Here is a 26,764-nt window from a genome sequence, read left to right as displayed (position 1 = left end):
GGTTTAGTATGAAAGCTAATTATTTTCTAGTCCCACTATCTGATAACAGTCCATACCGATATCCATCTAAAGAAATTAATATGTTCCAAAATTAAAGGTTAAAAGCTTCTAGCTTGAGGAAAACTGGTTTTGCAGCTTGATCTGTTTGAGGTTATTCGCAGAAAAAACACCTGTACTTCACAGAGAAGAGAGAGGGAGGAGTGGAGAGGGATGAGGTATGATCCATCAAGAAAATTTCTTGAAAAGAAAATGTGTTAGGTTCCTATTCTCATGTGGGTGAGGTATGTTTTACCTACTGGATCCTGTTCTGTCTGGTACTTGCCCAGAAATTGCTGTGACACAGAGACTGTCTCTGCGATTTGCCGTGCTGCACCTACCAAAAGTCTCAGAATCATCAACTAACACTGCCAAGAATCATCACAAGTAAATGGCATAAGCTAAAATTATCTATATAAGCTAAAAGCCTGTTAAACAGACTAAATAAGTTAAAGACACACAGGCAAAACCCCCTTTGTTTAATGCCTGAATGAAAAAAAAATCAAGAAATCAACCCTTCTCACTGGTCTCAAAACACAATAATAAAAGAATCAATTAGATAGATGAAAATGTGATAATAAGAAGGAACCATTGCTCTCCTGCTGAGTAGAGTTTGCTTCTCTCAGAGGTTATGGTGTCAGGAAGCAAACTACAGTGCAGTAAGAAAGGAGGCAATTTCCTTTCCCCCTCATTCTTGCAAAGTCTAGAGAGCTGTTATTGAAATAGCAAACTCTAATCTTGACTAGAAATTAATTTATCTTCTTGATTCAAAGCTAAGGGATTTAGATTTGTCTTCAGACAACTTAATGGGATTCTCCAGTGAATTAAAATGTTCCAAATTTCCCAAGAAAGGGATGCCTGACATTGTGAGTGCCACATGATTCTGATGGAACTGTGATAGTTTGGTGAGTCTAAATGTAGAATGATATGTGAACAAGTGAATGTACTTTTAAAACTTCTATGTCTTTTCTATTTTCTCCACAATGGATCTGTTCCATAGATAAGGCCCAAGAACTGGGAGTGACCCTTTAGCATCAGCATCTCTGAATGGCTTCAGTAAATCAACATCTTTTTCCTTTTTTGGTCATTCTCAAAACCGCATTTTTTTTCAAATGTGTATTTTCCCAGTTTTCTTATGAGTGCTATAAAAGTGTCTCTAAATTTCTGATAGCACAACTGTGGCACTTCTGGTTTTGCTATCATTCAGCTGATGCTAAACTGTCTCTTTTCTTTCCATATTCATTTTCTTTCCATATTCATTTTCTTGTTTTCCTGATTAAAATTCTGCCTGTCACTACTCAAATTTCAAACCCTAATTACTTGTCAAAACCATGAAAATTCTAAGAAGCCTTTTCACAGTGCAGTTGTCCAAATAGTGCCTTGTGCTTGTGTTGACTCCAACCAAATCTGTATGGAAAACATTGAACTAAAATAATTACTTTAGTATTCAAAGCCTTTTGCCGAATCAAAATTAAATCCATCTTGATCATTGTAATTATCAAATGTGGAAGCATTTCCTCCCAAATAAAAAAACTTGGAATTACTGGAGGCTCCTCCTTCTCGGGTGGTAGCTAGCAGTGTCAGGGAGGAGTAGCCTCAGAAGCCAGGTCATTAAAGTTCCTGAAGAGACAGTCCTCTGTCAGAGCTGTAGAGTTCTAATCTAAATATTTTGGTACAGTGAGTCTTGAAATGCTGCTCAAATGCTGGCCCCCTGGAAATGTCACAGCTCTTCCAGAGAGCAGTAAATGCTGTCAAGGAGGTAATGAGGTTAATCAAAACTTTATTTCTAATAAAACCTCTCATTTAAGACAGTTCCTCAGAGGTCAGTGAGAGACGTGAGTTATGAGCATATATATGACTTCTTTGCACCTCTAGCATCTTTGCTGCTCTTGCATTTGTTATCTCAGCATCAGTTCATTGGTGCTAAGGATATAATCTAGGCTATTTTCTTATTATTTTTCTAATATTTTTCTGTTAATTTCTCTGTCTGCTAGCAAAAAGCAACCTGTGTATCAGAAATTATTAGCACAGCAATGGCAATCAAAATAGAAAATAATATGCACAGTGTGCATCTTGGAGGTGTTCAGTACAGTTCTGGTTGTGTCTCGAGGGTGACGACAAAGCCGGAGGAGGTACAGAGATAAGGGATAAGGACAATTAAAGGTATGGAACTGCTATATAATAAATAGACAAGTCGGATAGACTGGCTGAGAGATGACTATAGAAAAGTCTGTGAAAACAAGTGGCTAGAAAAGACAATTACAATTTTTTGTTATAACCTATTTCATCCGATACAAAAGCAAGAGACCTTCAAACGAAATAAGCAGATGACTAGATAAAAGCAAACAAAAGAAGTGAATTTTTATACGATATTCAATCAAGCTGTTAAAAGTTTCCCTGCAGAAAGTTGTGGTTGCTACAAGTTTACATAATTCAAAGAGTGACTGGACAGTTTCAGGAAAGATAACTTCAGTCAAAGTAAAATGCAAACCTATTGTGTTATGTGCAGTGGTACTGTACATAATGGTATACAACATATGTTTAAGACATCCATTGTGTACACCACAATTGCATTAAACAATTGCATAATACAGTTCTAAAAAACATAGTGACAATATCTCTAGCTCAGGAAGTCCTCAACTGATTATTTGCTGGATGATTGCCATGAGAACATTTGGAGGAAGCACTACTGTGAGTGTAGTGTTCTTATTGCCTTCATCAAGTATGCTAACCGCTGTTCTCCTGGGGCTTGTTGTTGTTTTCTTCCTTTTCTTCCTTTTTTTTTCCCTCTCAAGAGAAAACTAGCCTTACTGAATTCAGTGCCGCAATCTGCTCTATAGAGTGTTTCATCAAACATCCCATAACTAGGGGATATTACCATCTGTTCCTGGCACCTTTAAGTTTGGCTGCTGTGACAGGCACAAGATTGACTAAAATGTTGCTCCACTCCACTGGATGGTGCTTTTGTCAGTGAATGATAGAAAAGGGAATAAAGGAGTGAGGTGCTGGGGTTTCCTATGGCCTTGTCTATGACTGCCCTTGTATTCAGATTCTGTGATTTCCAGAAGCACCACTCCTATTACCAGTTGTTGGATATTGGCAATTTCTTATGATCCATGTTCTGGAAAAAGGATAGTTATTGCTAAGAGGAACATAGCTACACTTGTGCTACCTATGACAAACAGTACAGTAACTCCTTTGTAAGGCTGAATCCTGGGCTAGTTGGATCTTTCTGACTCTTCTGGCCAATTTCATATCCTTAAATAACATGAGGGAAATATTTTTCTTGATCATACTACAGTTTCTATTTAAGCTGACTCTTTCATAGTAACATTTCTAGGAGAATTCATTCAGACTAATAGCTAAATATCCTAATGAATATGAGGTTTATGAGACAAGTGTCTTGAAAAGGCTGCTGTGTTAGTTTGGAAAGGGCATTGTGGTTATTGTAGATAGCAGCTTGCAGCCTGTCTGGCCATGATTCTATATCCATTTACAGCTAGATCAACAAGGAATTGGCTCCAGACTTGTGTTTGTAAACTAGGCTTGAGTCCACATCTCCAGATCCAAGGTCCACAGCAGGAGACTTGATAGAATCCCAGGGGTCCTGCATTAGCCACAATCAGAGTAATCAATGGAGTTCACTGTAGTTAAAAAAATATAACAGAATGTCAATACTCTTTTTTTTTTTTTTTTTTTTTTCAGAAGCCAGACAGGAATAGGAATAACAAAACAGCTAATGCACAAGCTGTTATGAAAGTGGTACTGGGAAATTGTGCTAAAATGGACACTTTTGTCTTCCTAATACCTCCATCTGATATATAAAATCTTACGAGGGAAAAACTTCCTTGCAATATTTTGCAGTTTTTTGAAGCATACAACTAGAACGAAGTTGTCACTATAATTTCTTCCATCTGCTCCCTTTGGCTACAGGTACAAGACTGTCAATTCATCATACACAAAAAGAAACCTGGGGCCAAATTCTCTGTTGGCATAACTCCACATAAGTCTTGGATTTGATCTTCCCATGAAGAACTGATTTGGAAAAATTCAGTGGAAAAACAAGAGAAAAATGGAAATAGCAGTACGTGACTATTCTCATAGTTCATAGATACTGTTTGTAACAGATTTCTGAGACAAATACCTTCAAGAACCAAACACCAACAAAGTACTGAGGCAGTAGGCCATGCCCATTTTTATGCAATAAGGAGTGCCTGGCATTTTATCAATAGCAGATGCTGGATGCATTGTTATAGAATTTTAATACTTGGCCATCCCTTTTTGCAGATTGCTGTTCTTGCTATCAGAAACACATTTCATCTCTAGCTATTAATCAGTCTGTGAAATGTTTTGGAATAAAAGATGGACAAGTGGACCTGATGGGGGTCGTAGTTTTTTCATACCATATCTAATATAGAAAGTTTTTAGAAGAGGAAAATGGGCCCTCTGTTTTCTTTTGGTCTTGAAATCTATTGTGTTTGTCAACTGTAGTATGAGAAGATTTTCTTCCACTAAAACAATTTGAAGAAGAGGTCATCATTGTTACAGGAAAGTCTACAGAGATCTTCAAAGACAAAACTTCAAAGTGAGGTGGGGCAACCCCCTCCCCAAATGTCACATTACACATGGGGAACCTTAAGCCTTGAGGATCTTGTGTGAAGTCAGGTCCAACTGTGTCCACAGCAGGCAAAAGATTTTCATTTATGGTCAGTGTTGTCTCACCTGAAAAACTTAAAACATAGTAGTATGAGAGAGTTGTGCCTGTTTAGCCTAAAGAAGGCTCTTGGGGAGACCTTATCACAGCCTTCCAGTGGGAGCCTATAAAGAAGAGAAACGTGACTTTATACACAGGGAGATTGATAGGACAAGGGGGAAAAGTAAAAGAGAAGATATTTACATTTAATGTTAGGAAAAAATTCTTTACTGTGAGGATAGTGAGGCACTGGACCAGATTGTTTAGAGAGGTTGTGGATGGCCCAACCCTGGAAGTGTTCAAGATCAGGCTGGATCGGGCCTTGAGCAACCTGATCTAGTGAGTGACTTCCCTGCCCATGGGGAGAGAGGTGGAGCTAAGTGATGTTTAAAGTCCCTTCCAACACAAACCATTCTTTGTTTTTCTAGGACTACATGGCAAATAATACTGTCATCCAAAAGAGCATTTCTATACAAACACTGTCCTATATCATTGACCTGCTATTATGAGTTACAGCAAGTATTAGCAGTGTCTAAAGCATAGGTGAGCCTCGAGTCTCTAAGAGCCATTTGTAAGAAAGAGCAGAACATATGAAATTTCTAGAATAACCATTCTGTGTTCAACTGCTGATATTGGAACTAAAAGTGTGTACTATAAGCTGCAGATCTCTGTTTGGCCTGTAGCACCTGATTTTCCTTCATTAGAATGTAGATATGTACATATTTCAGAATGGCCTGTGCTGGTAAGACTCTGCCATCAAGTGAAAGGATGAGAGAAAATGGCTTTAAGTTGTACCAGAGGAGGTTCATATTAAATATTAGATTTTTTTTTTCCACTAAAAAAGTGGTTAGGCATTGGAATAAGTTGACCAGGGAGGTGGTAGAGTCACACTCTCTAGAAATATTGCAAATGTGTCTGGATGAGGCACTTGGGGATCTGTTTTAGGGGTTATAATGATGGTGTTAGGTTGACTGTTGGACTCAGATGATTTTGAAGGTCTCTTCCAATCCTGATGATTCTGTGGTTCTGTGATTTCATGATCTGACTGTGTCAATTCAGAAAACATGAGATATATCCCAGGAATTGTAATTACTCATAAGTCACTGCAACCCTAACAGGATCAGCATCTCTAAAACTGTAAGTTGGCAATTAATTGTGCACAGCATTTGGTTTGTTATGACTCATGATTGACTCATAATTCTCTTGCAGATGCAGATGGCACCAACCCCAGGAGAGGTGACTGAGGGTGAGAAAGTAAGAATCTCATCATGGGATCATAATATTGGTAATATATTCAAAAGTTGGGGAGCAGGGATTTTGAAGAACTCTGTGATGCAGGTCCCAGTACCAGTTATAGATCTGTCTTATATTTAGATTTCTGGAAATTAGGAATCTAACTACTACAAGGAGTTTGGATTGAAGTTGGTTAGTGCTGTGACTGAAGCTGATGAGACTTCTGGGTTTAAGTCAATTTGAGAAAGATCCACAAGACCTGCTGATATGCCTCCCAGGCAGGTATTACAACAAGAAGTGGACCTCTAGCCTCAGCAAAGGAGTCAGAACATGTAAATTAGGAGCCAAGGCAGACAATATGAAGAGTTAAGACATGGAGTTCATGAAGCAATGCAGGAATCTGCTAACACCATTGTTAGAGTGATGCAGTGGAATGCAAATTCAGGAGACCGCTCAGCACTTCATTCTGTTTTCTGCATGAAGCATAGGCATGTTCTGGGTATTTTCCAAAGAGTAATCTACAAAACACAGGAGTTAGTGTGTGGGGAAAGATTGGCTGAACTCCAGTCCTTTTCCACCATTAGAGATGGGAACCCAGATTAAGTGCTTCCAACAACTTGGAGTGCTACGTACACATACTTCACAGAGCAGAGCTCACCTCTTCTATGAGTCTAAATCATCCAGAAAGTGTGCAAATTAGTTTCAACACCCTCCTTGATCTCAGAGGAGGCAAGTCATCTACCCTTCCTTCCTACAGTGTGTTGGCCTTAGCGGTGTGCCTGTGAGAGGGTCAGGATACGCATCATCTGCGTATCCTGGAGGGTCATCTCCCTATGCAGCCAGGAAGGCAAGCACAGGGTGTTCAAGAGATGAATCCTTGAAGATACCCAAAGTCTGATAGCTGAGAAGTTCATAAGGTAAAGAAGGCCTGGGTTCCCTCCTCTGAGGTGATCACAAGCTTACAGAGTCCTTGGGTAAAGTCAGAAGTTACCCTGTCAACAGGAGCCCTAACCTTCAGTTCCCCATGCCCCATAGCTTACTTTGTGTATCATCTAAAGTGACCTCTGTAAGTCAGTGCTGAATTCTGATATGGCAGTTTTTCTGTCAAGGGATTGACATAAAAACCTACACCTCTGTGTCCCCCAGGGCCAGCAGACATGCTCAAGGGCAGGGTGCTGTGGAATTGGTGGGATAACAGAATATAGGGAACTGTAGATGAGGTTGCTGCTGGAGTTGTGGCTCTGGGACAACCCTTGTGATAGGACAAGAGGGAATGACTTGAAAATAAAAGGGATATTTAGATTACATATTAGGAAGAAAATCTGTCCTATGAGGGGGGTGAGGCACTGGAACAAGTTGCCGAGAGAAGTTGTGGATTTGGAGCAACCTGACCTAGTGGAAAGTGTCCCTTCCCAAGGCAGCGGGGCTGGAACTGAATAATCTTGAAGGCCACTACCATCCCAAATCATTCTATGATTCTGTGAAAAGTTGTCATTCACCTTTAGATTCAAAAACAAGCAAGCACATGATCCAAGATATTTTTAAAAGTGATGCCATGGAGGATTTCAAGGGTTTTTAGTGATCTGTGTAGAGATGGAATTGCCTCAGCCCCAGACCTCTTTTCTTGCTGTGTGTACTAGCTATTTGATCAAACAAAATAATGGATTTATTAGAAGTCTTTCATTCCTGCTTGCAAACATAGCTAGTTCTTCCACATTAAGAAGGAAGTAGCTCAAAAAAGAAGTCTGTGTAAACGTGCAGTCATTTTGTTTTATCATTAATGCCTGATGACCTAGCTAGTTACATAAGACCACACTTTCTTATTAAGAGGCAGAATGATGGCCCAGGGAGATGGCCAAGATCATGGTAAGGATTAAATAGCAGCAAAGTGATAACAACAGTCTATTTCAGCGGCAAATGAAGATAAGGAGAAAGCAACAGCTACTTGACTCCCTGTTCTACAACAAATACATGGATGCAGAGAGTTTGTGCTCAGCTTTCTGCTTGTCTGCCATAGCCACACCGCCATGTGCTGTCAAAAGCTCACTCAGAGCTACTGAGTGAATGGAGCCATCAGGGTTGCTCCTGTAACAGAGCTGCTGGTGTGCTCCCTTGGCAGGTCACACGCTCAAAGAGCAGCACAAAGCTGGCCCGCATCCAGACCCAAATCGTGACAATGATGTCAGGCAACAGTGAGGAGAGAGAAAAAATTTCATGGAGTTTCTCATCATCTGAATGGAACTGTCAAAGCTTTGATTCATGCCAGGGGTTCTGCTTGTACAGCAGTTTTCTGTGCTGCCTGATAATGCATGTCGGAGGCATTTTATTGGAACCCTCTTCAGGACGTGCCAGCTGTGTGATCAAGTACTCTGAAAAGTTCAGTGGTTACACTGCTGCAGGCTTTCAAGAAACCAAGCCATCAGGAACAATTTATGGCCCAGCTCTCTCTCTGCTGCCATGTTTTGCTCCTGATGAGATGCAGAATCCCTGAGGGCCTGGTTTTAAATCATGCGAATGAGTAAAGCTTTGAAAAACTGATATTTTATAAAATTCATTTAACTGATAACACTACGCAGTCACCTTCCAAGCTTCCTTGACTGTCCCGCATCTCTCATTCTGATCTGAAATGGATTTTGTTCTTCAGAAGTACACAGTAATTCCCAGTGGTGATTTTTACTGATAGCTTATACTAGAGCTCAGCTGTGCTGCTCCTGAATTTCTAATCAGCTTAGCAATAACAGAACTGCTGTCAGAGAATTTCACTACACCTATTTTATATTCAAAACTAGACAAGGAAAAAAAAAACCTCATAAAAATATTTTTCTATACTTTATCACAAAAATTGGATAAAATAAAAAGAGGTGTACGCTTTTCACCCATGGGGCATCTTCTGCTAATCTTTTGGAAGTTAGCAGAAGGAATGACTGGCTGCGTGAAAAAGTTACTGCAGGGCAAGTTTATACCACAGCTCCTATTCTGCTGTGAGAGCCTGTCAGAATGTTTTCAAGCCACAGCCAACGTGAGGTAGCTTAGCCTGTACTCATGAAGGTACAAAACCACTTGACACAACCACAATTTAAAGAATAGTCACTGCAGTGGCAGTCACAGTTTGTGTCGCCTGCCAGTTGTTTGTGTTGCTGTATTCAAAGTATCAGAGAGGTTATCATCAAAGTGGACTTCTCAGGATGCTTAAATGCTGTAAACAGAAATCAGAGATTGTGTTTGGTTGTATTTTTGGATGCATATTTATCATATTCTTAGTTTCTTTTCTGCACAGACTGGTCAAAGACTTCCTGATGACCTTTAGCAACCGCTTTGGCTCCAATCCTCAGAGATAATTAGTCCCACACTTCCACTGAATTAGTGATTAATCAACTTTGGTGGTCTAGGATTAATCCTTCATTTCCTCAATTGAGGAATAATAGCAGGAGGCAATAACATCCTTGTTATCCTTTTTGTCTATACAGCCTGCAGTGTGCTTGGGAATGAACCACAATTGCTGCAGTGACCACAATGTAGTGTAGATCTGCCTAGATTTGTAGTAGGTGTTTTTGTGTTTTGGGTTTGTTTGATTTTTTTTCCTCAGAGTGGTAGCTCCATGGTGGGAGACCATGCTACGAGGTTTTGTAGAGACAAAAGGCATTTATCTCCTCTGATGGCTTTGAAACCAAACCATCTCATGTAAAATTTGTAAAAATTGCCAGCTACTGATTGTCACATTCAAATGTTTATTTCTCTGTTTGCCCAAGAAGGGGTATATGCCACATTTGCTTAGCAGTCAGTGAGGAATGAAGCTCTCCATGACACTTATTTTGGATTTGATGACTAAACAAACTTACATCTTGTGAACGGGGTGCAAACTTACTCTGAAAGAATCTAACCTTTTTCATTCTAGGCACATTCACACCATGGGTGCCTCAAGACCATTTAACATTTTTAAATCAGTGAGAAGATCAATTTAAAACCTGAAATGGATGCACTTTTGGTCTGTAATCTCTGTAATGAGAAAAAACTGCATTTCAACAGACAAATTGGTTTAATTCTCAATAATTGTGTGTATGAGGACTGAGACATCCTTCATCCTTGGGTTCATCTTTCTCTGAAAAGTGTTAATCTATTGTGAAAGAGCAGTGAATACTATGCAGAGTATTAGAGGGAACAAGTTCCTTTCTAGTCCTCTGCTCTCAGTGAGCCTGTGTCAAGTCACACATCAAGTTAGCTTAATCACATGAGGTTGCAGAATTGTGCAGGGATGTAGAGAACAACAACACTGCAAGAGAAATAAGGAATTCCTGGCTCACCAGCTGGTGCTGAAGGTGTTAGGATGACTTATCTTTTATTAGTGCCAAATACCAAATTCAAAGTGGTGCTACTACTAGAACACACTGATGGTATGTCAGCATTGTGTATGGGTTTTGTGTCTTTTTGTGTGAACTAGCACAGGGTTAGCAAGCTTAGGAAAGTAGACTGACAGAGTATGAACCTACAATCTGCCGAGCTGCTGAGCTTAGTGTTTCAACTGTCCAGAACTCTGGATAGATGTGAGTTTTGGCTCTTGGTGACACAATACAGCATTTACATTCAGTAATAGAAATACAGTTTTAGAAATAATTGTCCCTTAAGAAAACCCCCAGGGACTTAAAAGGCAAAATTTGGGTGCTTCTGGATTTAGAAAGAGATTTCTTGATTCAGGAAGACAAAATTAATATTGTGTCTTGAATTGAAGGCATCCAACAAAAAGGAATATGCAACTTGGTTTATCCTCACATTTAAAATTACAAATGTGAGCAAAACATGCTTTCTCATCAGACAGCTCTTTCTTGGGTTAAAAACCAGCCAGAATAAATGTTCTTAAGGCTCTGTGAAGGAGCTAAAATGTCTGTGCATCCTTTGTGACTACCATCACACTGAAAACAACAGCTGGCATTTAAAGAAACTGCTCACAGTAAGCAAATCAGTTTAGCAGGTGTACACATATTGATTCTTTAAACACAATAATTTGTCTCTTTCTATAAAAAATCTGCCATCTTGTATTACAAAGGAACTCTAGTAACTAGTTGGTTTTATTCTATTTTTAAAAATTATGATTCATTAAGTCCAAAATAATTTTTCCCCAAAGTCTATGAGAGTTTGTCTGTACTAGCAGGAGAATGGAAAAATTCCTTAATTATATAATTCTATAGTTCTTAATTCTATAATTAACTAATCACTGAGGATTTAACAGCAAATGCTGTTGTTCTACCTGCCTTTGCTATGGCTTCATTAATTTTACAGAATATATCAGAGTGCTTTAGTCTGATTTATTGTCAAAAATAATTATTGTGCAGTCATGCTCTGGAAAGCAGATATGTAAAAATGCCATCTTCTTATACAGAGATCATTCCTGTGAGCATACTGTCAGATCTGCCTGTTTTGTGGTAGAAATACTCTTTTATGTGTTTCAGTTCTTCAAGCACCTTGTTTACATAATATCAATAACACTGAATGTGTTGAATCCATCAAGGGCGTTCTCATCGCTGTGATCACCGAACATGGGGTCATGGAGTTGTGCACAAATTTTAGAAAAGCACAGCTGGGGGATCTTAGTGCTGATGAATCTTGAGTGAATTCACAGCTTGATTTTCCATAGGCATCAAAGCAGACATAATGAGAAGATAATCTATTCTGAGTTTTAGAAAGCAGGCAGAATTTCCAGGGCTAGCAGAGTACATCTCTACTGACAGAAGCAATGTGTTTGATCTGAAAGTAATTAAGCTATAACAAATGTGGAACCTCAGAATGCCATTTTAAATGTCTTCCATTTTCAAATCCCACTGTAAAATTAATCTCTAAGTGTCCAATGTAACATTTTATTGTGCAAGAGCCTTGTTTCAGTGAGGGTACTCTCTTAATCATGTTGCTTCATTTCTTTATTAATTCACATAACATAACATTACAGGATGTCCATCTTTGTTCATTGTTGACTTCATCCTTACGACCCTAAGTAACTTAGTTTCATCAGAAATATCACACCAACCTATTACCCACCTACTCTTCCAGCTCTTTCCCTTTTTATGTCAAATACCAAAATATCTCCCTCCAGTCTGAAAAGCAAACAATTGCTCCTGTTTAGTTTTCTATCTCTTTGCCATTTACTCATCCATGAAAGTTCTGTCCTCCTTGCTCTGTGGTTCCTTAGTTCCCTAAATGATCTTTGGCAATGGGATTAGTCAAGTCTTTTGGAAATCCAAGCAGTTAGAATGACCTTGATAATCTCCACCCATACTTTTGTTCAATCATTTAAAGACCTTGTTCATAAAGCAATATTTCTCCTCATAAAAACCTTGATTATTCTGTTCAATTAGATAATTTTTATTCAAGTGTCCACTAATTCTAATCTTCATTATACTTTCATTTAATATGCCTACCAGAAGCATCAGGATTACAGATCTAGAGTTCCTCAAATCTCTTCCAGAGTCTTTTTCAAAATTGTCATCACACCAATTTGCCACCCTCCAGGTTTTTGGTATGAAAACAATGCAGCACAACAGCTTCCCATACTACTGTGATTTATTTATTCATAGAAATATAACAAGCAGAGAGAACAAGACTGAAACAAGCAGAGCCTTTATACTTTTCCTTCCCTCCCAACTCAGTTATTTTATCTTAAAATTTAGGTTCCTTGAGACTTACCCAAGCAAGTCATTATATAACTTATTTTGTCAGTATCTCCGCTGGTCTTTCTGCAACCAGTTGCTGACAAATCACCTCTTTTGATTTCTTCAGGAAACTGTATAACTCTTTAATAACCTTGGGGAGCAAGCTTTCAGTCTTGGTTACACTATTATTTACCTTGGTTTGGAGTTTTGATATTCCCATTTTGCAGACAATAGCTAATTGTTTTACCTCAGTTTCTTTTTTTTCCCCTCCCTCTTTGACTGTTTCTTATTCAGACTGCTGCCCTTCCTACCTGCAGCAGCCTGGTTACCAAAGCAAGCCAATATTTGCTCCACTGTGCCATATCTAAACTTTGTAAGTACCAAGGAAAATATTCATAATATTGCTTGTGCACTCTCCTTGGGTTCAGACCTGTCCCACAATGGAGCTCTGCAGATGAACTTCTGGTGCCTTGAGTAGTCTGTGCTGGTTTCCCAGCATGGGCCATGAAGCCAACAGGACAGGACCGGGAGAAAAAATCTGCCCATGGTTCATAAGCAAAAAAGAAAGCATCTTGCTTTTAGTTCATGTAGTGGTAAAAAGGAGCTCAAAGCCCAGCTTAAGGAGGGCAGAGGGTCACGAGGTAGCACAGTACAACACTCCCATGACATGGGCTAGTTCTGGAGTCACAGGTTTCTGATAGGAAGCATGAAAACATGAGTTGATAAAGCCCAAGTGCAGCTGATGCTTTCCTGAAGTTGGAACACAACCCTCCACTGCTGTAAATGACAATTCAAGCTGCTGAAGAGATTTCAGTAGAGTTTGACAACCTGCACTGGCTCTGTGCTCGATGTACATTGGAAACAAGGGCAAGTGTGGAAGCAAAGGGCTCCTCAGCTCCCCACTCTTTGTGCAGTCCAGTAGGGTGCAGCCAAGCTGATGGACGGTAATAGGCATCTGTGCCTTATGTCTTACAGTTTAGCAACTCGATGTGCTGGGCTTGGCCACAGGTGTTTATCTTTGTATAATTAGCAGAAGTGACAATAGCAACCTTTAATTCAGTGGCTGCCATTAATTTTACTTAAATGAGAAACAAATGTGCAGGTGAGTGCAGAGTTTCAAGCATTCCCCAAGATACCAAACTAAATTGTAAACTACATTAAACAATAAAAAATTACCAGGGAAGAGATAAATATTCACTGTACTTTTCAAACTAACTGTGTAGGTGCTTGCACAGCCCGTGCTTGGCAAATGGACTGAAGACAACCATAAGCCCCAATCCAATGCTATTAAAGAGGAAGAGCGACAATCAGCGGATTAAACAATAGCCAGGGGACTTCGAAGAGAGCTTTGAAACAAGGGAGGAGTCAGCCTGAAAAGGAGTATAAAAGAAGCTGAAAATTGGGTTGGGGTTGGGAGAAATACCTTGAAGGGTAACCGTCAGTAGTAAAACCTGGTTTGAAACTGCCAGAATCTGCCCTGTCAGCATTGCTACCACCACTTACCTCAAACAGATCATCATCCTTATGGAATTCCTCATGGAGCTGGTGCTCAACAGGTGCCATGGCTGGATGAAGCACAAGAAGTGGGGACCCACACTCAAGGTGCATATAAGGGGGCTTGTGGAGGAACATTTCTTAGCCCATAGGAGACATGGTTTATCTCTGGTTTATTTATACCAATAACTGTATAATTGTTATTGATCTAGAATATACTGCAGGTGAGTTATATGTCATTAATAAATCAATACAATTCTTTAATCCTTATTTGGCTTAAATTATGAGAGCTGGACAGTTTTCCCCTGCTTTATTATTTGGACAGTGCATGATGACACTAGAAAAATCTTTCCATTTCTTCTTTGCTAAAGAAAACTATCTAGTGGCTAACTTGAATGCAGTTATCTGCAAAGACAAAAAATAGCTGTGGGGGTTTTTTTCCCCTCTCATTTTGTTTAGATTGGACAAACTTTGGGATTGTCTTATGCACTGTTGCAATTTCATTTGGGGCTGCAAGTATAATAAACAAGTCCAAAAGTCAGTTTCAGGAGTAGTGCTGGTGAACAAAATCTGAGGTGAGGATATCTCCACTGAAACACATTGCAAAGGCATCCTGGTGAGGATGTCTCACTGTGATACCCAAAATCCTGTAATTTCCAATGCCTAATGCAAGGACTCAGCAGGCAGCAAGTGGTGGCTACACAGCCTGATTGCAGCAGGAAGGACCTTCAACACTGTGAAAAACTTGCTTACTGAAATGGATGAGCAGGGAAACAGAGAGCAAAGATAATGCTTTGGCAAGAGCTTTCAGTCTATGCAGTAAGCCCAACACTTTTGTAAGTTCAATGACCTTTCCACATTTCCATTTATGCAAATGTATTAATGCCTCAGATTCAGATCCACATTGAGACCCAGGCTGGATTGCAAAATGTTCCAAAAATCCTTTCAAGAAGATTTTCCTTTTATTACTCTTTCTTAGAATATTCTTCAATTAAAATTTTTCTATTACTTTAAGAGGTAGCTTTGCAAGTCATTGCAGAAGATACTGTACTTGATAACTGAGACAAGCCACAGATTTGGAAACAACACCTTGAGTGGTTTAAATAAAACTGAAGTGTTTTTTCCACCTTGAATAATGCAGTCAGGCTTGAAATATGATATCTGATGCTCTATTAATTTTCCTTTAGAAAGGCAATGGCTTTTTTAGGTAGTCTTCTGTCAAAATCTTTGTGTTTAAAACAAAGGAAAGCAGAACACAATACTGCTGTACTCTGGTCACCTCAAAGGGCATCACACCTTGTGGTAAGACAAATGCCTCTGATATGACAAAATACCTTGAAGTATTTATTGTTACTCCTGAATTTAGTGTAGCAAATAATTCCAACAGCTTGGAAGGGCTGAGATAAGTTGAATTAGTGATTCTGCAGAGAACAAAGCCCTTCTGTGATTGTCACGTTTTTTCCAGCTTCTTAATAGCAATTTCAGCAAGTAGTCTCTCTGAATAAAAGTGGAGGTGTGTGCTCAGAGGTCGTATGCCGCTGGTTGGGAAGCCAAGTGCCTTCAGTGGCCAGGAGTGATATTTTCTCTTAGCGTGGTTAAACAACTCATATGAGAAGGTGCTTGTGCTTTTATCAAGTGTTTGATTTTGTGATTTAGGCTGAGATCTCAGGAATGTTATTTGTTTTGCTTCTTCCCCATCACCCCCATCTTTTTAGTTGAGACTAAGGAGCTGTTCCTGTAATAAGGAGCTAAACAAAAGAACTGAGATTAAAGAAAACCTACACCAATAGAACAAAATAAAAGGAAAGAATTGGCTAAGGCTTTCAAGGAAAAGGGTGTAAGTAGACAAAACCAGTAGAAATGTAGTTGGAAATGATTGAAGGGCAGATGAAAAATACAACACATTTTAATGAAGGCCGCTTCCTGTCTGAAAAAAGGCTGCCACATAGGAAAACATCCAGAAATTGGTGAGGGGACTAAATTTTGCACGAGAGTTTTATCTGACTATAAAAAGGTTATGTCATAATGAGAAAGGAAAATAGGGGCATTTAGGAAGTAAAGGAGATCTAATAAAAGACCTGTTAATTGCCAAACCAGACATGGACTCCCGGAAAATATAAACATGAAAAAGAGAGTCGGTTCAGGTCATATGGGGACTGTGGTATTTATGCAGCAAATGTAAGGTTTAATTGGGAGCAGCCACATTGCCAGTTCCTGCAGAGCCTGAGCCAGCTGAGATGGTGTCTGGGAGAAGCCATCAATCCCAAATAGCTTCAATGACACTCCCAGACTTGGATGTGCTTTCCAGACAAAGACTATCTGCTGGAGCATGGCAGAAAAGGAACAGTGTGCAGGAGACTTCCAACAGTGGTTTAAGGGGTGGACCAGGAAGAAGTGGATGAAGAACAATGAAGAGACTGCATGTTAGTGGTGTCAACCTCAGGGGGGATGAAATTTCTCAGAAGGCAACTGAAGCTCTAAGTTGTGTGTGAACAAGAAGAGAAAATCAGATGCAGTTTGGTTTCTCTGGAAGGGAGGAACAATCCTGGCAGTTATATTTGGATGAGGATAAGCTCCCATCTCACTTTATCCAGTGGAGGGGATTCTGAGAAAAGAAAACCCCAGATATCTGTGAAAGGAAAGCAGGAACCACTCTGCTATAGACATTTCCTGTCCAGTGCAGCAGTGTGTAACTCTCCCAGGTGTCTGCCCCACAGTATCTCATGGCTCCATACATGTGCTGCCTAGGCACCCTTCTTGCTCCCAGGCCCTGGCTCTGCCTCAAACAAGCAAAATTAGGGAAAAGAAAAACAGGGCATGTAACAGCAGCAGGTCTTCTTTGAATGTAACATGCCTAATTCTGTTGACAGCTCTGACACTTTTACACCAATGTAATTACATTTCTGTAATGCCCTAGATAGAGTCATTTATGAAGTATTACTCAGATAATTGTCTTGATAGTTACTTTGACAGGGATAAAACCTCCCTGAATTGTAAACAAAGGGCAATGATAGACACTAATGTGTTGGGTTGGAGCTTGGTGGCTTACTGCTGAGACTGCTATTACATGCTGGCTTGTTTAATGATCTGAATGAAGGTGTTAACAGGGTATTAAAACAAATCCTGAGGGTGAGCTGAAATGGAACAAGATGAGCACAGTGGAGGCAAAGCACTGATGAAAGAATCTTAAAAGAAAAGAAGGTTGGGGTTTGGATTTAGAGTGGACCAGGTCCCGTTTTCTGACTGTACCATGCACAACATTCCTCTGCCCAGGTTTTCAATGGTTGATTGATCCCAGACTCACACAGGTGATTTGGAGCTAAAAAAATATTAAATGTGAGGTTACTATGAGATATGTCCAGTATGGGTCTCTTTATGCAGAAACATCCCCTTACAAAGTGGGAATCCTGCAAATACTCTCTGTGACTCTGGGGTTGCAGGAGCCGCAACACTGAGTGGGATGCTGAGCATCTTCCTAGAAGAGATTGGAGAATTCAGAGAAGAGTGACAGAAGTGACTGGGAGGATTGAGGAGTTTGGTGGTGTACACACAAACACACAAAAATAGAGGTGTATGTTAGAGTGAGAAAAAGTAGAATGAGCTAATTTCTCATTGTCAACAAACATTTGCAGGATGTCAGGCAAATTTGTGCTTCATCCATATGTACTGAAAACCATCACTGGGAAACTTGTTTTGGTCCATAGCTTTGTGAAATCATAGCCTTGGCAAATCACAGAACCTGCACTGAAAGTGTTTCTTTAATGTTTTTAATCCAGACTTTACTACTGGATTTCTCAGGGCAGCAAAATAATCGCTAAATTATAAAGATGACTTGTTAATTGAAATTCTGTAACTCAAGCCTGTAAATCCAAAAATCTTTGGCCATTTTCAGAAAACCAGGATGTGGTGGTGAAGAGGTTTAACTTTTCAGATGGGGGGGGAAGGGGGGGCGGGCAGGGGGGTATGAAAAGAAAATAAAATGTATCTGAAATAATGTTTTCAGAATGCGTATTTTAGGGTAATACAAGCAAGAAAGAGAAATAATTCTTTCAGAGGTGATCCCATCCCATAAATCCTAGGTTTTTGGAAGTTCACTTTACAATTCCTTCACTGTGCACACACAGCAATGAGTAGTTTTATTTGCAGCACCCACCCTGGGATGTCTGTCTGTCTGTCTGTCTATCTATATATCTGTCTATCTGTCTGTCAACTTATCTTTAAAACAAATTAATACCAAACTGAAGAAATTAAATAGTCCCAGTCAATGGCAATAGAGTATGTAATAGTGGTAAGGGCATTTTGATAAAAGGGCTCAGAACTGTGGCAGCACCACCTTTAAAGGTTGTAACTAACTGATCTAACCTATCAAACATACTGCCCAAAATGGTATTTACAGCATTTCTTGATTTAACTGTAGAGACTTTCCCATTGCATGCTCATCAGGTAGGCTCACTGAATTTTCCAGGACTCAGGAGATGCTTGGAGAATAATTGCTGATAGAAATTCAAAACCCAAATGAGCCTCTGTATGTTGATATCCAGATGAGAGGTATGTAGCTAAAAATACCCTTTGTCAACCGTGGTTTTTTTATGCACCAGCTCCATTTGAAATTTGCTACAGACAACCAAGATGAGCAGAGTCTGCTTGCAAGGAATATTTTTCACTCCCCCTTTGATCTAAAGCAGATGTTACAGATTATCAGCAGAAGGCCTGTGTTGCATGCTACGGTCAGTACTGCTCAGTAAAGGGTATTGGTAAAGATAAGCAGAGAGGGGATAGGCCGTGTATTACTGCTGTCAAATCAGCCAAACTGTTCTACTGCAGTTTTTATTGCAGAAGTTTTCTAGGCTTAGCATAAAGTATCATATACATAGGACAGGTAATAATTTCAGGAAAAACAAAGGAACTAGGAAAATCCAAAGAAAATAGGAAAATGGGGTATTTCCTGAAGGACCTCCATGCAAAGGGAGGCAGCTGAAGTCACTGTAATGTTTCACCTGAATAAAACCCAACATCATTGCTGATGTTTTTGAGTCCCCTCTTTCCCCTCACAATGGAGGCTGAATTAATGTATAATATGATTAGATCCATCCTGTGGACAGCTCACCAATACCTCTCCCATACTGGAAATTATCTATTCTTCCTCTGCATCACTCTGAGGGTCTCTGTATGGCAGTGCACACAGTTCAGCTCCTGACTCTCAGTTTCTCAAAGCAGATGTTTTACACATTTTCAGAGATGTGGTTTTCTGAATACAAATTAGTAGAAGTGGCAACGGAAATGGCAATCGGTGGTATTTGTAACTCAAATGAAAACATTCACATTTACCAATTGCTCTGTTTCTGGAGCTCTAATATAATGTTAGCTATTTTTCTTGTCTGATTTCATTCTCATTCCAGCATATATTTCTTTTTCCCTTTAAAAGTCAGTAACTTGGTCTCTAAACAGCGGAAAAATTAAACACCAATTAGAGCAATTAGAAAATCACTAATTTTGTCTGCTGAGTCTGGTTCTGCATTCCCTTTGGATGCGTAACTTCCAAGGAGGTCAACAGGAGGTCTGTGTGCAAACATGCATTAGGATCTAGTCATAAAGAAAAATTTGATTAAGGTTTTATAAATAAATGACTTTTTTTTCCCCCTTCATTGATGAAATAATTGAAAAAAAATTAATCACAGGTCTATTTGAAGTAAATTTTCTTCACAAAAAATTATTCTGTTTTTGAAAAAATAATTTAAAATCTACTTTTTAAACAGGATTGTTTAACAAGGTTAACCAAGATTGTTTCATTTAATCTATTGAGACATGCTTTGAGTACTCAATTTTAAAATAGATATGTCTGAGTCACCTTTAAATATAGTCCAAAACAATCTGAGAACAGTGCTTGTTTCCAAAATGTTGTAATAAAACATTTCAACTAATAACTTCTATTTGAAGTAAATTTTCTTCACAAAAAAATATTCTGTCTTTGAAAAAATAATTTAAAATCTCCTTTTTAAATGGGATTGTTTAAACAGGTTAACCAAGATTGTTTCATTTAATCTTTAGAGACATGCTTTCAATACTTCACTTTAAAATAGATATGTCTGAGTCACCTTTAAATATAGTGCAAAACAATCTGAGAACAGTGCTAGTTTCCAAAATGTAAAAACATTTCAACTAATAATGGTGTTCATTTAATTCAAATAATTTTGACAGAAATACGTCAAGCTCATTACAGTAAACTGTGACCTGTGTTTTGCAGTGAGCAGAGAAGGCAGGAAATATCTGCACAGGACTCTGCTGCAGATTTGGCTGTTTGGAGGCTAATTCCAGTAGGATCACTGCCCAGTGCCTGCACATTATTTGTTTCAGAAACAGGACAGGTATCTTTTTTTCTGCTAAAAACCATGGTTCCTACCCTGATTTCCAAGCCGCTGCATTGTTTTAAGCATTGAAATTTTAAGTTGTCTTTAGATTTAATGGAGTAGTAGAAAGACTGGGGGAAACAATTGGGTTTCTTCACTGTAAATCCTGTGATCTTTGAGGATGATGTACAGCAAAGTCAGTCCCTCACTTCTGTACTCTGCTTTACTCTCATTCTCCCCCTGTTTCTTTATTCTCTTTGCCACAGCCCTCGTAGCAGCAGACATTTCCAGTCTAACACAAGTCAGCATTTCAGACACAAGTGAGTGATATAAACCTCTTTTTTTGCTTTCCTTCCAGGCAAGAAAAGGGTTATATAACTAGTTCAGGTGCCCACGAAGCTGTCCTAAGGCATTTATAGTTGGTCAGTGAGCAGATGTTCGCAGGAGTCACACTGTCTCCAGCAGCTCCTTCAGCACCCTGGCTGCTGGGGAGAGGGAGGGCAGTAGATGGTACCAACTGGCCCTGGGCAGGTGAGGATGCCAGGACAGTCCCTGAGGCTGTCTGGAGGGGGTGCATGTGGAAACAGAGGAGGAGCAGATCCTGCTTGCTCAAACTCCCCTCAGAGCTCATGGATCCCAGCGTCACCAAAGGCAGAGTCCACCTGCCCATTATCCCTTGTCTGCAGAGATGGCTCTGTTTCTCCATCCTCTCTGGCGCATTTCCTGCAGCAGCTGAACACACATGGGCAGAGAAAATACCATGCTCCCCAAACATTTAATCATATCCATTTTCCTGATTACTCTTCCATTTATCTGATTTGCATGATGGGTTTCTAGTTGTAAATAGGAAGCAATTGGTGGGTGGTTTGCCTCAAAGCATAACTTTTTTTTTTCCTCCTGTTTTCTGCAAGCTTTCTTTTTCCCTAAGATAGAAAGACAGAAGAGGTGCAAATTCAGTTCAGTTCGACCTACACAATTTTCAACTCCTTTTGCTTATTCTGTTTATTTATTTGTATACCTATTTATTTCTATATCCAATTCTGTTCTCCTCAAAACTTTCTTGGTTTTTGCTCTTCATGTTCCCCTCTGCTGGGATCCATCTTTGGGGAAGGAAAGCAAAGAGCATCCCAGAGGACCATCCCAGCAGCATTGCTTTAGGAGGACAGCTACTCAGATGGACCAGGGTGCTGGAGGGAGCAACAGCAGAGTTCTGCTTTTTTGATAACCACTGAACAAATCCAGATGACAAAGGATAGGAGCACCCAAGCTGAGCAAAGGTTGGTCTGTCTTCCTGATTTTACCACTTTCATTTTTCCTCTGCAACAACCCTTTTAGTACAGCATTATAATCCAGCATTAAAACGATAATTTTCTGTAATGTAAAATCACGCAGGTTTTTTTTTTTTTTTGCTGCCTTCCCTTCCACTTCAGCTGAAAGCACTCTGATTTCCAGTACCCAACTAATTGCTTTTGATCTTGCCAAAGTTCAAGTTACAGTATATGAATTTTTTTTTCATCACAGCATGCTCCGTTTCCACTGAATGAATACTCATGAGTTAGACACTAGAAAGTGCCTTTGGTTAAATAACATGCTTAGTTCTGAATTCTCAGTAGATCTAAGCAATTATAAATCTGTCAGCATAATCTTCTTTACTTTCAAAATTAACTGCAATGTTTTGTAATAAATTTCTAAAACTTTTACCAAGAAGTTTTTTTCTGAAAGTTGTTTTTTTTCTTTTTTTTTGTGTAGCATAGGGCTGCAGGGTCCCTTCTCAATGTACAGATTTATCTGGGCATGGTCCTTCCAGATCCTCCCTGGCCCACCAGACTGTGAAAGAGCAGATGAAGAGGGAGCATGTGGCAATGTGGGAGGGAATCTGTGTACTCAATACCCTTTCCAGGGCAGGATGGGACCACAGGATCTCACTTTACCCACTGTGAAGCTCAGACTTGCCCCTCACTTGACATCAGCAGGACTGATAGTATCTAACAACAAACACCATGAAATCTGGACCACCTGGAATTGTCTGGTGGATCTAGCTCAGCCTTTCACTCATTGTTAGGAGCAGATATTAGGGTTGCCCTTTTCCCCTACAGGCACTTGTTGTCATAGTGATGGCTGAAATGGCAAATTTAGGCATTTCTTCAGGAATATAACATAGGACTATAGTCTGAAATAGTGTATTTGCGAGGTTCTCAAATATAGAAAAGTTAGTGAAGGAAAATTATTCCTGCAGAAATACAGTGACGTTCACTCAGATGTTAACTTCTGAATAAAACCAACCTCAAAGCATGAATGGAAACTGAAAACCATGAAGCAGCTCCTCTTTTAAAGAAACTACTGAAAATGTGCATTACTCGTTCTTCAGACTTCTTACTGTGGAAACTGGGTACACTCCTATGGGTTTTCCAGCAATGTTACACTACCATGCAAAAATTAAATGTGAGGATAGAGGCATTTCTCATTGAAAAACCCTCTCCGGACATGTAAAGAACAGTTTGTGAAGAGCATCCAGGGAGCTGGAGCAGGATTTGCCTTGAATGAACTACACAGGGAATCTCCATCATAAATGTGTCCTTTACACCAATTTCTTACCTGTCAGCAACTGCTGAGCCCAAGCTCAAGAAAAAGCCACACAAATGATTTAAGGGTTTTGGCTAATATTCTAAAACAAACAACAAACTGATGCCTGTGCTGAAGGAACAGTGAGGGCACAATTCATTAATTAGAAGCTTAGTCTCCATCTTATATTTAATCAATAATACTCTGTAACAAACAAACAAACAAAAAAGAGAGATGTAATTGTACTCTGGGACCAGGTCTACATGACCAGATCAGCATTCAGAGTTAGAAGTGCAGCGTCATAAGTAAATATGTGTGGCAAAAAAAATGCCATGGCAGACACCAATACTTGTTTATTGAGGAGAGAAATATTTGGATAGAGTAATTTTTTGTCCCCTAAGACAGTAGAATGTCTTACCTAGAAAAATCTGTGGGCAAAAATTATGCCAGCACAGCTGGTATAAAATGCTCCATTTTTTACAATGTAATCATATAGCTTTTCTCTTTAGAAATAGATATTTTGGCAAAAAAAAAAAAAAAATTGCAAAGGAAAAATTCTAACTTTGTTTGTAAAAAGCTATACATTAGATTATACTTTTTAAAAGTTTAATTTTCTGCTTCTGATTTTTTAAACTGAAGCTGTTTAAAGACATTTATTGTTTTAAAACTGCATCTTTTGGAGCTCAAACAAATGCAGCCACTCTGCTGCTGTCTATGAGAGACAGAAGGTGAAGTTAAACTGTGCCAAGGAGCCAGTCCAATTTTCAGAAAGCACCTGGAGATTCTATAAACACTGATAGCCTATGAGCCACCAGTCTTTTTCAGACTTTTAGAGGGTGATCATCTCTCCCTGATCTAAAACAAAGAAAACAGAAGTGAAAAATAGCTCAACTCACCTTGGTCTTGATGTCACCTGCATGGTGATTATCATGATTACACTAATGGCTTACCTGCCCTTGGAAAGGGGTGCACAGGAGGTCGATGCTGCTTTTATCTCCAAAGCACAGTGCTGGGAGGAGCTGGGAGAACATCTATATCTGGCATCAGGAAAGTGACCTTAGCCAAGCCCCTCTTGGACAGTTTGGGTGGTGTGAGCGAGGCAGGAGCTTTGTGGGGCAGTGGTGCGAGCACAGAGCTGTGTCCCGCTGGCACATCAAACTGCCCCCAGCACTGAGGTGTAAAGCAGCTTGAGGGCTGCTCCAGGCAAGCAAGCCCACTTTTCTTGGAGAGAGGAAAAAAAAAAAAAAAAAAGAAAGAAAGAAAGAAAAAGGGCTCCTTCAGGCTACTTTTGCACCCTGCATTGGGGGCATGTAATTGTCCGCTGCAGCCACAGAGCGGGGCCCTTGTGTTGGGAGCCTGTGGAGGGCAGGGGATGCGGAGGGGTCCCTGAGCCGGGAGGAGCAGCTGGGCTGGAACTCACCGGGTCTCCTTGGACAGCCGGAGCAGATGCAGCACAAACAGGACTAGCAAGAAGAATGGGAGGTACATGGAGCTCGTAAATAATCTTCCCACGGAGGTGTCCTTGCTAGGGCTCTCACCAAAAAATCAAAAACGCTGAAGGGAAAAAGCTCAAGTACAGTGGGACATGATGTTCCTTGGAGATTCAGCCTTGCTGGAGTACCATGGGGTCAGACAGCAAGGAGAAGGCAAACCAGCTGCACAGAAGAGGAGTAACACTTGCTCCCAGGCTAAAAGACTTGTTGGAAACCCAGACAAGACTTTCAGCTTACAGAGACAAACCTTTCAGGTGAGCTGGCAGAGAAGGGCTGAACACTGAAAATAATTTCAGTGGAATAAACTCTCCACAGAGCTGAAGGGTCTCTAAGTGAAAAGCATGACAGTGTTTCAGGATGGGAATAATGTGGTAATCTTCAGGGCAGATAAATATAATGGGTTAACTTGACAGTAGGGCTAAGGTGACAAACAGTGCAAGAGAGTCTCAGATGAAGAGGCTGCTACATATTTCAGCAGGTACTCTGATTATATATGCTTGAATGGACCTTATTTGGTAAACTAAAGCAAAATAATTTTTCTGCATTTTCCAGAAACTCCTTCAGTTCTTTCCTCATCCTTGTTTTATTTATATTCTTTTTCTATAGATTTAGAGGTATATTTTGCAACTACCTGATGCCGTGCAGTCTTGGAGTCATATCATAACAAAGTTAATGGCAGTGTTTGAGTTAGAGGGCTCAGTAACAACTGAAAACAGCTCAAGGAAAAAGCTGACTGTGAAATGTGAACCCACACCACAAAAAGGCAGTGGAGAAGCTGGAAAAGTATTTGGCTGCAGGGAGGAGGAGGAGCTGAGCAGCTCTTCAGCAACAAATTGTTGAACTAATTACCTCCCAGTAAAGATACTGCTTACTCAGCTCCAGGGATGAGAAAACACATCAGGAGGAGGCAGCAAGCCAGAAGCCTCTGAGTTTTTGCACTGACATGAAGGAGGCTGCCTGAGGATTGTTGGATCCAGTCCTCTTGCCCAAAGCAGGGTCAGCCGCAAGCAAGTCAACACACCAAAGCACCACAGCCTCTCTGGACAATCTGTGCCAGTGTTTGACTACCCCCTCAGTAATCTATTTTCTTGTGGAATTTCATGTGTTTCAGTTTGGCCTCTTGTCCTGTTGTGGGCACCACTGGGAAGGCCCCAGCTCCCTCTTCTTCCTTCTTTCCATAAGGTATTTATATACACTGATGAGATCATTCAGAGCCTTCTATAAACTAAACAGTCCCAGATCTCTCAGCCTCTCCTCATGCGAGAGATGCTCCAGCCCCTTAATCATCTCAGTAGCTCTGAGCTGGGCTCAGTGCAGTATCTCCACATCTCTCTCTCTTCTACTGGGAACGCAGAACTGGACACAGCAAAAAATATCCCTGTAACTCTAGTTGGAATAGAGTAGGAGAATATTTGCAGCTGGAAGATATCTACAGTGATCATCTAGTATAACTGTCTGACCACTCTGGGGCTGACCAAAATCTAAAGCATATTGATAACAGCATTGTCCAAGTGCTTTTTAAACACTGACAGGTTTGGGATATCCACCACCTCCCTAGGAAGCCTGTTCCAGTGTTCTCAGGTTAACTTAGTCTCAGATTCTCATGTGGATTTCTTTTCTTCTTCCTCTTTTCTTTTTTTCTTGAAGAACTGGTGCTTAACAATCCCCAAGAATGCCATTGTGCTTTTTGCCTGTGGCTTCTCCTGATGCTATTTTGTTGGAACCTACTTGTTTCTATTCAAATCTGTCCTGAAGAGAACAGATGCAACTCAGCTGAGATCATGATGACTATACAGTCCTGTATGTCACTGCAGAGTGGAAAAAAAGTTAATAGCATCTAGTAAACTACAAAGCAAAATCAAATGTGTGGTTTCAGTTATCGTAGCTATTTTCTGCAGTTGGAAAAATACTTTCTGTTCTGGTGAAGTTTGACAACAGCTCACTGAACACAGAACGATGGGATTTCAACAGTTTATATTTTAATATTAAATGTCTCTATATCTGCAAGTATAAACACACTGCTGGGAACAAACACCCATATTGACCTGTGGTCTCATCTCTGGTTTTGATTAAATTCCTCCATTTGCAGCAAAGGAAGCAACAAATTTACAGCTTTGTCAGTAAGGGAAGATAGTCAAACAGTTGCTCGGTCTTGATTTACAGCTTGTTTATTTCTATCTGCCAGTGAACATACAAATGCATTCTGTAACAGGTTTGGGATTTCAAAGAGCTTTCAGAAGAGAAGTAATGTTTTCTGATCCCTTTTAA

This window comes from Ammospiza caudacuta, chromosome 2 (assembly GCF_027887145.1).
Source record: "Ammospiza caudacuta isolate bAmmCau1 chromosome 2, bAmmCau1.pri, whole genome shotgun sequence".
NCBI classification, from domain to species: Eukaryota; Metazoa; Chordata; class Aves; order Passeriformes; family Passerellidae; genus Ammospiza; species Ammospiza caudacuta.
This window is presented reverse-complemented; position numbering follows the sequence as displayed.